Source organism: Mustela nivalis (genome assembly GCF_964662115.1).
Source record: "Mustela nivalis genome assembly, chromosome: 19".
NCBI lineage: Eukaryota > Metazoa > Chordata > Mammalia > Carnivora > Mustelidae > Mustela > Mustela nivalis.
In genome coordinates, this window is record NC_139038.1 from 4,599,778 (window position 1) to 4,615,726 (window position 15,949).

The 15,949-nt window shown below is 46.8% G+C and overlaps 1 protein-coding gene and 1 pseudogene across 2 annotated transcripts in view; one reads left to right on the forward strand and one right to left on the reverse strand.

Moving 5' to 3' along the window:
* The window catches only part of RBAK (RB associated KRAB zinc finger), an 813,856-nt gene that overhangs the window by 754,603 nt on the left and 43,304 nt on the right, over positions 1 to 15,949 (reverse strand). The window lies entirely within an intron of this gene.
* LOC309854224 (speedy protein E4-like) lies at positions 8,428 to 12,729 on the forward strand (annotated as a pseudogene). The gene is made up of 6 exons: positions 8,428 to 8,542; positions 9,038 to 9,235; positions 10,109 to 10,166; positions 10,651 to 10,736; positions 12,248 to 12,416; positions 12,601 to 12,729. The product of its transcript is annotated as a speedy protein E4-like (transcript).

Sequence of the window (15,949 nt, forward strand, 5' to 3'; positions counted from 1 at the left end):
TGTGTGTGTGTGTGTTGGGGTTGGGGTTGGGGTGCAGTTCTGATAAATGAGATGAACTCCTCAGCCTGGAGCAATTTCAGAAAGTGAAACCACCAAGGTCCGAAGAGCCACACGGACATCAGCATCTGATTACAGCAGCTCAAGGAGAGGGATGGCATTCAGAATTGGGACACAGTTGATGGACTGGGAACAGCAGAGGCTAGATTCTGCAGACACGGAAACAAAGAGGAGAAACAGTATGGCACCTTGGAAACAGATATAACATATGAGACATCTAGGACTTAAAATGTATATTTAAGAAGCTTTAGGTCTCTGCAAGGTGGCAGGTAAAGGCAGATTAGGAAACAACTCAAATGAGGAAAGACCTGAATGAAAAGGCAGAAGAAACAGGACGGTGGATGCACATAATAAAGCAGTAACAAACAGGCGAGAAAGCAAACAGTCCGGTGACTGATGCCAGGTGAGAACTGGGAGTGCTTGGGAACACTGGAGCAGAACATGGTGGTTTCAGCCTGAACACCTAGAGAAACTGAGATCAGGACGAATCCAGTTGAAGAGAAGGGGGAGCCGAGGCTGCTGAGAAGGGGGTGAAGCTTAAGAGACTTGGAGGATAAAGAGAGGGACCAGCTGAGCAAGTGGGAGAGGCTAGAGGCCACCGAAGGCTGAGAAGGAATACGGATCCAGGGAGGTGGTTCGGAAGTGTGAGCTGATGGCAGAAGCACGTGTGGCTCCCAGAGCACAGAAGAGTCAGAGCAGCCAAGCTTCTGGAACCGGAAAGCATCCAGGGCTATAGGTGGCCGCTGAGGGGAGGTCAGGAGGCAGCAACAGCAAAGTTCAGCCACACAGCAGAGGAGCAGCGGGCTTGTCCTGAGAAGCAGGAGTGATGGAAGAAGTCCAGTGCCTGGAGATGGAAAAGTAGGAGAGTGGTGGGGATCAGGGGTGTGATGTGGCTCAGTCAGTGAAGCAGCTGCCTCGGCTCAGGTCATGATCTCAGGGTCCTGGGATCGAGCCCCGCATGGGGCTCTCTGCTCAGCAGGGAGCCTGCTTACCCCCACCCTCCACCTGCCTCTCTGCCTACTTGGGATCTCTCTCTCTCTGTGTCAAATAAATAAGACTGAGTGACAGACAAGGAGGAGCTGCTTTGTGAAGGGGAAACACGGAGAAAACTAGAAAGAAATAGGAGCAGGGACTCAGGAAGAGTCCCGCGGGCAACTCCGGGGCGCCTGTCTCAGTAGCTACTCCCATTCTCTCAGCTTCTCCCTCAGCAGGCAGCCACGTTCCCTCTACCGCTACTCTCATCCTAGATAAGGCGGGATTGTCTTTTTTTCAGTTTTTCCCTTTATTTCTCCTTTCCTTCCTTTCCCTTTTGTTTCCCTCTCCCTTCCTTTTCCTTTCCCTACCTTTCTCTCCCCTCCCCTTGCCTTTTTACTTTTTAAGTGTGGCTTCTTCGAGACGTCCCCTAACTTGTGGGCGCGTGAACTCACGGGAAACAGAGGTTGGGTATTTGACGGGCTCCCGAGTGGGCTCCAACAGGTGCACCGCCGCTGCCGTCCTGCGCATGTGCAGCTCGGCCTGTGTGCGTGTTCGCGCACGCGTATTGCTGCCGCGCAGCTCTCCCTTCCTGTCCGAGTTCAGGTCACCGCTCGCTGTGGTTCCCAGGCTTTGGCCTCACGCGGGCGAGCAAACTACTAACAAGACAGCAAGGAGAAAAATGACCCTCGCCTTTTCAATCAGCTCGGCAGATACAATCCATTACCTAGAAGTTCTCCAGCAAAACAATACACCTGTTTCAGGGTCACAGGACTTGCCAGCGGCATTTGGTATAAGTTTTTCATTGTTCATCCTAAATGTACCTTGTCATCTTGGTGCCCATCCGTGCCAGTTGTCTCTGTCCAAAGGAAAAAGAAAACTACTTACCCATTTCTGACAAACAGGTCGTTAAAGCTCAGAGCTAGGTGTCTAGGGCCCACCCTTAACTGTCCTGGTGACACAGAGACACTACCTTCCTTGAGGTTTACATTTCAAAGAGATGGCTCCCAGGCCCTTAAGAACAACCATCCCCTGTTACCATGCTAGCAAGAAAATGGTTTAGCTTCTAGGAGATTTAGATACATACAAAATCCACAGAGGAAGTTTTCTCCAGGTAACACTCTTTCCAAAGGTAATAGTACTGATTTATGCTAATGATGGGCACATAACCCATTCCTGATTTCTCCCACTGAGCTGTTGCATCAAACTAATCCTGCACAAAAGGCGTGCTTCTCCGCAAGCTGCTCTGTCCGCCCTGGCTGTGGCTGTGTAGCCCGGAAGTCCTGACCAGCTCTTGCTGCTAGCAAGTGTGGTCTGTGCCACCCAGGCGCCCCTGGACCTGTACCTTTTAAAAATATATACATATTATTTATTTATTTGACAGAGAAAGGGCACAAGCAGGGGGAGCAGCAGAGGGAGAGGGAGAAGCATACTCCCCGCTAAGCAGGGAGCCTAATGCTGGTCTCTATCCTAAAACCCCAGGGTCAAAACCTGAGCCAAGGGACGCCTGGGTGGCTCAGTTGGTTAAGCAGCTGCCTTCGGCTCAGGTCATGATCCCAGCGTCCTGGGATCGAGTCCCGCATCGGGCTCCTTGCTCCGCAGGGAGCCTGCTTCTCCCTCTGACTCTTCCTTCCACTCTGTCTGCCTGTGCTCGCTCTCACTCACTCTCTCTCTGACAAATAAATAAAAATTAAAAAAAAAAAACAAAAAAAAACCTGAGCCAAAGGCAGACACTTAACCGACTGAGCTACCCAGGTGCCCCAGATCTATACCTTTTAATGTGGCTTCATTAAGATCTCTTCATTTATTAGTATTTAAAATATAAAGCTTTCTCTTTTTGTATTTGTATTAAGTACTAATATTTACCCCATTTTGTCATTGACCTTTTGAACTTAATGTTTTACTTTTATTTTCTGCCATATGGACATAATATTTTTAAAGATTTTTATTTATTTATTCATCAGAGAGAGAGAGAGAGAGGCAGAGGCAAAAGGAGAAGCAGCCTCCTTGCTAAACAGGGAGCCCTGATGTGGAACTCGATCCCAGGACTCTGGGACTATGATGTGAGCCAAAGGCAGACGCTTAACCATCCAAGCCCCCCAGATGACCCTCACTTTCTCTTCCTACTTTTCTTCTGTTTTGACACCATACTTGAAGAAGCCTTTCCAGCCCTTAATTTTCTAAGTATTTGCCTGTGTTGGCTCCTGTTTCTCTTTAACACATCAATTTTATGAAGATCTCTGGCAGCCATCCTCAAGATTTGTGAATCATTCTTCTCTTAAAGTCTTTCATCCATTTTTTTGCCCCCAAACTAGCACATTCACGGTGACCAGGAAATGTCAGAGGCTAAGAAAGCTCAAGTTTCCAATCTGTAAGAAAGAACTAGTTCTTCTTTGAAGCCTCGGGACATGGCTTGCTTTAATGGAAGGGGCCACAGAAGTGTGAGGAAAGTGACTGAATCTGAATTCCCTCTTATGCAAAATACTGGTTGGATGGGTTTACAGGGAAGCTGCAACAAAGTAAGACAACCCAGGGGCCTTAACAACAGAGATGAATTGTCTCCAAGTTCTGGATGCTGGGAGTCTGAGATCCAGGTGTGGGCAGGCCTAGTTCTTTGGCGGGGGGGGGGGGGTGCGGGGGCTCTGTCCCATCCTCTCTCCTTGGCTTGTAGACGAATGTCCCCTCTCTATGTATCATCACACTCTCTTCTCTCTACCTGGGAGTCTCTGTATCCAAATTTTCCTTTTTTTTTTTTTTTTTAAGAGTTATATATTTACTTTAGAGAGAGAGTGCATGAGCAATGGGCGGACAGTGGGGGAGACAGAGAGAGAGAGAGAAAAAGAAGCAGAATCCCTGCTGAGTGCCCTGCCTAGCTTGGGGCTCATGACCTTGAGAACATGATGTCCACCCTAAGGCTTCATTTTACCTTGATTTTCCTCCGTAGAGACCAACCACCAACAAAGAAAGAAAAGAAAAAGAAGAAGAAAACATCACATTCTGAGGTACCAGGGGTTAGGACATCAACACACGAAGAGGGGGAAGGGGGCTTGGACAGGAGCACACAATTTTACCCCTATCCTTTGCGTCCCTGGTCTTGTCCAGTTTGCTTCCTCACTGCCTTGGTTATGTTAACATGGGCAGAACGCTTACAGGTCATCTTATCTATATATTTTATTTTATAGGTTGAAGAGATGGGACCCTGAAGGCAGGAGGATTTGCACAAGGGCATGTGCTGCTTTGTAACAAAACCATTACTTTCCCATTCTCACCGCCCCCATTTTATTTTATTTTATTTTATTTCATTTATTTATTTGACAGAGAGAGATCACAAGTAGACAGAGAGGCAGACAGAGAGAGAGAGAGAGAGGGAAGCATGCTCCCTGCTGAGCAGAGAGCCTGACACGGGCCTTCATCCCAGGACCCTGAGATCATGACCTGAGCCGAAGGCAGTGGCTTAACCCACTGAGCCACCCAGGCGCCCTCACCGCCCCCATCTTTTCGACAAGCATATTCTAACTACTGGCTTATGTTCTCCAGATTGTCTACCAACAGGAGTCTGAGCAGATGGAGAAGGGACATCGTGAACAGGACAGAGGACTTGAATCAGTGCAGCCGAGGTGAATCCTGGGGTCTTGCTTCAGTCTTTAGCGCATCACATCCCTTGTTCTAAAAAACAAATCCCAGAGGTGCCTAGGTGGCAGTGGGTTAAAGCCTCTGCCTTCAGCTTGGGTCATGGTCTCAGTATCCTGGGATCGAGCCCCGCATCGCATCGGGCTCTCTGCTCGGTGGGGAGCCTGCCTCCCCACCCCTCTCTCTCTGCCTGCGTCTCTGCCTACTGGTGATGTCTGTCAAATAAAGAAATAAAACCTTTAAGAATAAATAACTAAATAACAAATCCCAGACTTCTGTTTTGTTATGGCGGGGGTAGACTCAGGTCTGATGGCTGCAAACATCAGGAATGGAAATCTGAATGCAAATAGGCTTCCTAGAGATTGAACTTCTGCAGCCACCTATCACGTGTCCTTCCTGGGGCAGTGTGGGACCCGCAAGAGGTCCAGGACCCAGGGACTCTGTGCGGGAACCCCAAGGCCACCTGCAGGCTCTCTGAGACCTCATCCAAATGTGAAGGTTAACAATTGCAAACAAAGGTAATCGTCGGGCCCTGCACCTTGGATCAACTACTTTTTAAAAATTTCAGTTTTATTGAGGTGTAACTGACATATAAAACCATACGATTTAAAGTGTACATCATTGCGAGTGATGTACACACTGAAGGGATTCTAACCACCTAGTTAATTAAGACATCCATGACCTCACCTACTGACCTTTTTGAGTGTTGAGAACATGTCAGTTCTACTCTCCTGGTAAATTTCATTTATGTGCTGTGTTGTGTGCGGTTACTGTGTCTAATATGAGATCTGTAGACTTCATCTTCTCACTGAAATGTTTTCTTCTTTTTACCAGCCTCTCCCTAGTTTATCCACCTTCCCCACCCCTGGCAACCTCCTTTTTTTTTTTTAACCTTCTGTTTCTCTGAGTTTGACTTTTTGTTGTTTTTTAAGATTTCCCATATAAATGTTACCAACAGTATTTGTCTTTCTACGTCAGTCTTATTTCATTCCACATAATGCCCTCAAGGTCCATCCATGTTGTCACTTTTTTTTTTAACCTTCTGTTTCTCTGAGTTTGACTTTTTGTTGTTTTTTAAGATTTCCCATATAAATGTTACCAACAGTATTTGTCTTTCTACGTCAGTCTTATTTCATTCCACATAATGCCCTCAAGGTCCATCCATGTTGTCACTTTTTTTTTTAACCTTCTGTTTCTCTGAGTTTGACTTTTTGTTGTTTTTTAAGATTTCCCATATAAATGTTACCAACAGTATTTGTCTTTCTACGTCAGTCTTATTTCATTCCACATAATGCCCTCAAGGTCCATCCATGTTGTCACTTTTTTTTTTAACCTTCTGTTTCTCTGAGTTTGACTTTTTGTTGTTTTTTAAGATTTCCCATATAAATGTTACCAACAGTATTTGTCTTTCTACGTCAGTCTTATTTCATTCCACATAATGCCCTCAAGGTCCATCCATGTTGTCACGAATGGCAGGATTTCCTACTTTCTCACCTCTATACAAATACCAATCTACAGCTCCCTGTGTATGGACCTCACATCCTCTTTATGCCCGCCTCCGTTGACGGACACCAGGGTAGTTTTCCTATCTCGGCTATTGTGAGTAAAGCTGCAATGAACACAGGAGGGCAGATAGTTCTTTAATATCCTGTTTTCATTTCCTTTGGTTGTATCCCCGGCCATAAGAGTGCCAGATTATATGGTACTTCTGTTTTTTGGAGTTTGTTCGTTTGGTTTTTTAAAATCTTTGGAGAAACCTCCATATTGTTTTCTGGGTGAACTGGTTTGACTTTATTTCTGCTTGGACTGGGCACCTTAGCTATCCGTAAGTTTGATCGAAGTGCAAAATAAAACTTGAGGCACATCCCGAATTAAAGATGTGTTTCTCATCCAAGTTCAAACAATGGATCGAAAGCAATGCTTAGCCAAAATGTGGACACAATACTGGCGTCCATCAACAGATGGATGGGTAACGTAAAAATGTATGTATCACTGTTCTTATATGATTGTGAAAGGAACATGTTAAAATGCAAACATACACACACACAGAATGGATATTATTCATCTTTAAAAAGGAAGGAATTCTGTCACACACTATAACACAAAGGAGCTTGGAAGACATTTTGTTGAATGAAATAAATCAGAAACATACGCATAAAATACTGCATGATTCTACTGATAGGAGCTATCTGAAATAGCCCAATCTCTAGAGACAGAAAGGGGAATGGTGCTTGCCAGGGGCTGGGGGAGGGGAGAACGGGGAGTTCTCCTTCAGTGGGTGCAGAGTTTCAGTTTCAGGGAAGACGAAAAAGTTCTGGAGAAGGATGGTGCTGATGGTCGCACAGAGACCCGAAGGTGCATACTGCTACCAAATCATACCCTCAAAAATGGTTAAAATGGTAAATTTTCAGTCCTGTTATTTTAACACAGGAGGAGAGAGTGAGCAAGATTCAGATGCACAGGTGAGAAGCAGAGGTAGGAGGTAGGAGGTTGGGAAGAGGCTTCCTCTGATGTTAATGGACAGCCGGCCAAGACCTCTGTGACGGCGTCTGCGCTCCCACATGCTTCCCACCTTCTTGGTTAAACAGATTCTGCTTTAAAGGGGAGATTTTTCCATCTAGCCTTTTTGGGCATGTGGCATTTTGTTCAAAAGATACACAAGTGGTCCTGAAGTTTCTGGGTCGAGAGTGATACACGGGCTTACAAATTTCAGATGCAGACTAGAGCTGATTAATTGCGATCAAGGAACAGGTTTTGGATGGTCCAGGCACTTCTTAAGTTGTAGACACCGTCTGATTGTGTGAGAACACAGGTACAGTTATCTACCGGTTCGGGTTCCCAAAATGTCTCTTGGGCTCAGAGTTGCCTCAGAGGAGAGCGTGAGTGCTCCCCCACCACAGAACCCCCACACCCAACACAATGTCAGTAAAACATGGAGCGGAAGAAGTCTACCAAATCAAGCGATTTAAACTAACTTTTTAAAAAGAATTATTTATTTATTTATTTGTCAGATAGAGAGAGAGGGGGAGAGGGAGCGAGTGAGCACAGGAAGAGAGGCAGGCAGAGGCAGAGGGAGAAGCAGGCTCCCCGCCGAGCCAGGAGCCCGATGTGGGACTCATTCCAGGATGCTGGATCGTGACCTGAGCCAAAGGCAGCTGCTTAACCAACTGAGCCACGGAGGCGTTCCATAAACTAACTTTTAATGCCAACAAGTCCATGTACGTGGAACCTTCTTGAAATACTTATGTCTGTCTTGTAAGTTCTTACGTTTCGGCCCATCCCAAATTCCCTTGTCTCTTTCCTCCTTCTCCCACCGGATTGTGCTCTGAATTAGGAATAGGAAGGATGGAGAGAGCCCAACATGTGCCAAGAGGGGAGAGAGCCGGGCATCTGCTGGAGAGGAGTAGAGCGATCCAGACCCCTCAAGGACAGTTTTGGAGGATGGTCCAAGGCTGGGTCGGTGGCTGGAAACAGTCCTTACCTCGAGATCCCAAACTGGACACCAGTGTGGCAGTTACGTGTTTCCCTTCAAACTGGTTGCCAGGCTGGAATGACCTGTGACATCAGAGGCTTCCGACCTTCCTGATTGGAAGGACCAGATTCCATGGTGCTTGGCAGCAGAGGTGGACAACTGTATCTTCACAGACCTTTTCGCCACTCCTGGCTTTGCCCCAGCTTGGAGAAGGGATCACGGGCTTGTGTTCTGTCGGAATTTGCCCAGAAAGGGTCTAGGGTTTCAGGGAGGCCAGAAAGAGCTAGGGAGAAATCATGGCTGATGATCAACCTAATCAACCGCATTCCCAGTCTGAGGACCAGAGTCCCCAGCCTAGCACCTCAGGGTACCCCTTCAATGTGGTGGATGATGAAATCCCAGGACCATCAGGTGAGAAAGGAGGAAGAGGAAGGGACTTGAGAGGCTTGGGTAGTAAAGAGGAATGGATATAAAAGTCAGGAAGGAGTGTCTGCGTAGGGTGTGTGTGACAGGAGAGATCCAGAAAGCCGGGGATTGGAGAAGGAAAGTATAGGAGTTGGGGACAAAACTATAACCATGGAAGGAAAACCCAGGAAGCAGAGAAATAGGGTTAGGAGATGAGGTCCAAAGAGGAGGTAAAGGAAGAGAGGAAATTATGTCATTATTCCCAGGGGAGAAGTTATCTACAATGAAATTTTGAGGATAGGGGTGGTGAAACAGTGCCAAAGATGAATGGGGACAGATGTGTATCAACAAAGGAGAAAGATGGAAAAATGGTTGGGGAGATGTCAATTATCAGTAAGGCTGGAGAGAATGAAGGGGAAGTTGGGGCTCTTGGAGGGGGAGAAGGGGTGGCTGAATTCCAAAGAGAAAAGCCTCATACTGTAGCCTGGTTTCTTCACTCAGCCCCCTGGGTAGACCCCCGCCCCATGCCTGAGTCCCCCACAAGGAAGAGAGGAAGGGATGAGTCAGATGAGGAGACAGGCTCTGGCGCTGAGGACATCTGGGTCGTGGAGTCACTGTGTGGCCTCAAGATGAAGTTGAAGAGACAACGGTTGTCTTCAGTGCTCCCTGAACACCACGAGGTCTTCAAAAAGTTGCTTGGTAAGAAGATCTCCTCCAACCCGCTTCCATTTTCTCTTTAAATTCAAGACGTTTCCAATGGAAAAGAATTTTCCAGTGGAAAAGAATTCTCTGAAGGTTGGTGAGCTCTCCATCCTTGGAGGACTCCATAATGATCCGTCACTGGGGACACATAAAAATGACAGAGGATTAGGTGAGACTTGGAGAAAGGTCTGTACTTGGGATGAGAAGCTTGGTTACAGTTACACTCCTGAGATGTCTTAGTTCTTATTCGTCTTTTGCTTTTTGTTTTGGTTTTTTTTTTTTATATTTTATTTATTTATTTGACAGAGTAGAGAGAGAGATCACAAGCAGGCAGAGGCAGACAGAAAAAGAGGGGGAAAGCAGGCTCCCCAGAGGAGAGAGCCTGATGTGGGGCTCGATCCCAGAACCCTGGGATCATGACGCGAGCCGAAGGCAGAGGCTTTAACCCATGGAGCCACCCAGGTTCCCCTTATTGGCCATTTGACACTAAATGTCCTTGGCTGTGTGTGTGGAGTTGGGCAGGGGGTGTGGAAATGACATGCCATCTTTAGACCCTTATGTCACTGTGGGATGAGAAAATGACAGGGAATGACTGTGGTCTCCGAAGTGGCATGTCTATGCATGATGAGACAGCTTCCCTGTTGACCTCCCATCCAATCTTACAGGTGTGCTCCCTCAGCCTCCCCACGCCGGAAGCCACCAACTTTCCCTGGGCGGTGACTGGTCTTTGCTCCCTTTTGCCCATCAGCCTCACCGCTGACCACATCCTGGAAGTTCCCCAGGAGAGGCATCATTCTCCTCTTTGCCCTGGAACGCTCCCACAGTAACCCCATTTTGCTTGTCAACCTGACCTATGCCCTCTTTTCACAGAGGATCCTGTCATTCAAAAATTTCTGGCCTGGGAAAAAATCTGAGCGTATCCGACAAGGTATCATTGTTCTCCACTCAGATGTGTTCTTGCTCCAACATCTGTCCTGGGGCAGGGCGATGCCTCCAAAACCCTGTCTCCAACCTCATCCTGCCAACACTTCCCGTTGGGGACCTCGTGGTTTCCTGCAGGTCCTCTGGGACCTGAGTCCCAGGCGTGCCCCTCAGGCTGTTGCCACCTTAAGTCCCTTCTCTCTCAGCTCTTGAGTGGGGCTCCCCTTGGCTCCAGCTTCTCAGAGACCCTCCAGAGGCCGGCTGTCCTGAAGACAAGCCCTCAGACCAGCACAGCTTGCTATCCTGGGAGCACCATCAACTCTTCCCTTGACTTCTTTGGTTTGCAACCAACCTGTTGACACCAAATAAGCAAATTCACCCAGTCCGTCAAAGCGGGAGCACCTGCTCCAGGCTCATGTCCCCATCCCCCAATGGTTTTCCTCGCCCAGGATGTCACCTCTCTCTGACACTGTGTCTCCTCTTGCCACCAGTATCTCCTGTCTATGGTCATAGCTTACTTCAGCCGTGCTGGCCTCTTCTCCTGGCAGTACCAGCGAATCCATTTCTTCATAGCCCTGTGAGTATTTTTGTCTCATCCCGCAGTACAATTCGCTACCTGGGTGGATTGAGGGGGAAATTGGGACCCTAAACTTTCATCTCCTTTTTTTTCAAACCATTTGTAGCCGTTTATTAAACTACTTTTTTAGAAAAACTGTTGACCCCGTGTGTAAAAACCATAGGATTATAGTATAGTGTTTTTTTAGACTGTTCCTTGTAAACACAAACATCCCTGACGTCAGCCAGGAGAAGCAAACAGAAGACCCTTCTAAGAGGACAGAAGGAAGGAACGGACACGGCCCTGCCCTGAGCAAACAGACTAGCGAAGCAGCCGGTCCTGATCCTCCGTCTGTCCCCTTCCCATGGTGATACCAAGAGTACTTGTTTTTCTCCTAAGCATTCCCAGCACAAATGCCTTGATTCACGCCCCCAAGACATAGCACAGATCTGTTGTGAATGCTTCCGCGGGTGTGTCTTACAACACTGTCCCGAAGCCTGTGGGCGCTATGTGCATGAAGTCCTTCAAAGCTCTGGTCTCCGCCTCCACTCTCCAGGGCCAGTGGTGTTCTGGGTCAAGGCCAGGCTTCCGAGCTTGGATCCAACCCTTTCGTCTTCGTCTGAATTGCTCATCCCCTTGGTGTTTCAACCTTCTAAGGACACTTCCCTCTGTTCCTATATTGCGTTTTCTGTCTAGCTAATTTTGCACCTATACCTGAGGAAAACGACTTGTCCTCAAGGTCAACTTCAACTCCAAAATCTTCAGATGCTCCCCCCTTCCCCGCCCCGCCAACCTCCCTGACTTCCGCACCGCAGCAGCACTTCTGTAAAATCCGAGTGTCATGGAGATTCTGGACTATGGTTATTGCCTATCCACTCACCGCCCCACCCCTCTGTCCCCTTCCCCAATCCCATTAGACTCGATGCCTGCAGGACTTGTCAAGACATTACCACACTCTCAAATACACTGCAGAATTCCTTCTGTTTTGCATAGGTTTAAGTTATGTTGGGACTAGGAGGTGATCAGTATTGCACTTGAACATGAGAAAAAGCATCATTTATTCATTCAACAAATACATATAGAGTACACCTTATGGACCAAGGACATGAGGCAATGGGAAGAGAGGTTCAAGAAGTGCGTGTTGAATTAATGCACCCAATGAACCCAGTCCTGTATTAGTCATTTGGTAGGAAAGTCATGGTTACAGAATAGAATAGGGTCAGCTCCTGCCCATGGGAGATGTATATGGCCTTGCTCTATGGGAAGACAGGTTTGTGCACAAACTAGCTAAAGGGAAGGGGTGGGTGTGGGTGTCACCCCACAGGACATGCCCTCAGGCTTCCCATTGTGTTCCCTCTCCATCCTCAAGCTGGGAGAAGTCTCTGCCCAGCCATGCCTTCTTGATGACTGAGTGGCACTCTGTGACACTGGGTAATAAGCAACCTGTGTCCTTGCTGGGAAGCTGAGCTCAGATGCGGGAGGGGCATCCTTCCCGTCCTGCTCCTGACCAGCCACCTGATGTCTCTCTCCAGCTACCTGGCCAGTGATATGGAAGAGGATAACCAGGCCCCCAAACAGGCCATCTTTTCATTCCTCTATGGGAAGAACCGGTCCGAGCGACCCTTGTTCCACAAACTGAGATTCCAATTTATACGATCCATGAACTGGAGGACCAGGGTGTCCCGAGAAGAGTGTGAAGAGGTAGGTTGGCTGGAGGGATTTGGGGTGTGGGGCCCAGTGGGAGAGAGAGGAGGTGCAGCAAGGGTCATGGGGATTTGGGACCAGAAAGAATTAAGGGTCTGGACGACAGGAGGGAGCAGGTCGGGGGTCGCGGGGGCAGGGCCCATCTGGAAGTTGTGTTCTCATGGGGCCGCTTGTCTTCTAGATCCAGGCTTTTGATCCAGACCTGTGGGTGTGGGGGCGAGACCGCCTCACTCTGATGCCCTAGGTCTCCTAGGGCCATGGAGGCCTGAGGTCATCGGCCTAAGGGAAGGTAGGTCTCTGTCCTCATGGGTCCAGGCACAATGATATCTTGTGTAATGAGGAGATCTGAGGAATCCAGGAGCTGAGCCCACGCTCGTCTCCCTAGCCCCACACGTCAGCCTTCCATGCACTATGAGGTAAAAGCCGTACACGCACTCAGGTCCCAGCCACGAGCTGACAACCCCACAGAGCCATGACTCAGGGAGACGTGTGGAAAACCTTAAGGACCTCAGGAAAACCAGTTTGTCACAGAGGCATGGACTTGGCTGAAATAATTCCATGGAAACCAACTGGGCCCAGATGATAGCTCTGAGGAAATGTTGACTTTCTGTGAAAAGGGAGCAAGTTTCCAATTTTTTCCCCTACATTGTGTTTTTCCTTTTTCTTTCATGCCTCAGAGATATGAATTCTGGGGACTTATTTACAACAAAGTAAATGTCTAACAATAGGCCTTGGATGGAACAGTCTATGTATCCAATAATAAAAGATCAATATGGACTAGCTGTGTGTTCATCCAGATTTGCTTGCGAACACATTGCTTATGTCAGATGGCATCTGTGAGTCCTTTGTGTCCCCTGCCCACTTCTGGATGAGTCTCTCATCTCGTTCCATTACATCTTTCCCCTCAGGTTCACAGTCAAGGAGTTTGTCAGAATGAGTGAACCTTCAGAAATACTAGTTTCAGGGTGCCTGGGTGGCTCAGTGTGTTAAAGCCTGTGCCTTCAGCTTAGGTCATGATCCCAGGGTCCTGGGATCGAGCACCACATCGGGCTCTCTGCTCAGCCGGGAGCCTGCTTCCACCTCTCTCTCTGCCTGCCTCTCTGCCTACTTGTGATATGCCTGTCAAATTAATAAATAAAATCTTAAAAAAAAGATATACTAGTTTTAGCATAGCTTATTGTGATCAGCATGTAGAGTTATGGATTTCGGCAGAGGATTAAGTAAAGATTTGGTTTAAATCATGTGAACTAGTTCTCAGTCCGTTCCGGCTCCCACAATGAAGTACTACATGGCTTTGAGCAACAGACATTTATTTCTCATGGTTTGGAGGCTGGAAGTCTGAGAGCAGGGTGCCGGACCCTTTACAAGGTTGCAGACTAAGTGGGTTCTGAGTTATGTCACTGGGGTCTCTTTTATCAGAGCACTACTGCCATTTTTGATGGCTCCCCCATGGCCAAATCATCCCAAAGAGCTCATCTTATAGCACCATCACCTTGTGGGTTAGGATCTCAAGGTACAAATTTGAGGGAGGTGAAGAGACAAATGTTCAGACCAAGTAGCACTGACCAAATTTAGGACTAGGTGTTATGGTTAAACATTAGGATCTAGGGTTAGAATGGAGGATATGTGGTCTCATGGTTCATGATGTTGATGTTTGCAGTATGGTTCTTTGTTCAGACTTTATGTAGCACAAAAGGACCAAGGTGAGTATCAGGTCTAAACAACATTCTCTCAAGTTTGTTAGTTTGTTTTGTTGTTGTTTTGTTTTTGTTTTATTTTTAAAGATTTTATTTGTCAGAGACAGAGAGAGAACACAGGCAGGGGAGTAGCAGGCAGAGGGAGAAGCAGGCTCCTCATTTGAGCAAGGAGCCTGATGTGGAACTCATTCCTGGGTACCTGAACGGAAGGCAGACGCTCAACCGCCTGAGCCACCCAGGCGACCCTCAAGTTTGCTTTACTCCCTGAGCAGAATCACCTAGAGTCCTGGCTCTCAAGCAGATAACCGGGTGTGACCTTAGGCTCATGAAAAAATTGGGGCGGGGTCAGGATCAACAAAGTCCAAGAGTCATAACTGAAAATGAATTGGGGTTTAGAATGAAGGATTAGAGATAAAGTTGGATTTATGAATTAGTCTAAATTCTGGTTAGACTGACCAAGATGTCTGGAGTGTTGACTCCTTGCGATCTGACTTCCTCTCTTTCTCTCAATTTCAGATCCCTGAGACCGGGGAGACGCAGGTTTACAGCAGGAAATCAATCTAGACACTAACAACAGGCATGAGGAAGGATGAGAGGAGTCTTTTGTACAGATAATCTAGAAGAACCCAAGACCTTATAAAATTAGCTAAAGGGAATTTTCATATTGTACTCCGAGGAGCTGCGAGTACCTATAGGACTCCAGAGAAGGACAATAAGAAACCAGGCTTTTTTTCAGGATCCACCCTTTCCTGGGTCGGTACCAAATATTTCAGATTTTTTTAATTCAAATCTCCCTTGAGGTAGGAGTTGGAGATCCTGTTTTTTATGCATTGGGACACAAACAAGGAGGAGATTACTTCAAAAAAAATATAACGAGAGACAAAGGATTATAATAGCCTAATATTAGGCCGTGAATTTCATTGGTATATTTTGAAAATGTTGTCCTTAGAACTATTTTATTTATTTTTATATTTTATATTTATGTATTTATTTTTAAAAGTTCTGAAATAGTCATAGTTTTCAAAACATGTTCCTACAAAGTTTTGTGATGAGATTACACCTGTAGATAAAATATTGTTGACATATTCGGGATAGGTTTTTGTGTTTTTACTATAGCTATATATCAATTACACTTATAACTAGGTAGGTGATTCCCTCAAGTTGTTATTACTGTAAATGTTTATTTGACATGTAGTCTTCATTATTAAATTGTGGGAATCAGTTGTAATTCTTTTACTTGCCTGGATGACACGTTTGTAAGTTGTTTTATGTTATTTTAGGTTATTAAAGAGGACACTGCAATGTGTCTCTGGAGGAAACATAATAAAGATAAAAGTCTTCAACTTCGTGGTGTTTGTGGTCATCTCAATTGGTCTTAATGTTCACTGTCCAATGATACTCTTTCTTAATGGGGTTGTGATTATTCAGCATTACTTCTTACCTTTGAAAAATAAGTGTAAGTTTTTTGTTAATGAGGATGTGGGGTTTTTTTTTAAGATTTTATTTATTTATTGGACAGAGAGAGATCACAAGTAGGCAGAGAGGCAGGCAGAAAGAGACAGGGGAAGCAGGCTCCCCTCTGTGCAGAGAACCAGATGCGGATGCGGGCGATCTCGATCCCAGGACCCTGAGATCATGACCTAAGCCGAAAGCAGACATTTAACCCACTGAGCCACCCAAGCGCCCTAAGTGTAAGTTACCTTTTATGTAGAAAAAAAAAAAAGAAGGGGCGCCTGGGTGGCTCAGTGGGTTAAAGCCTCTGCTTTCGGCTCAGGTCATGATCCCAGGGTCCTGGGATCGAGCCCCGCATCGGGCTCTCTGCTTGGTGGGGAG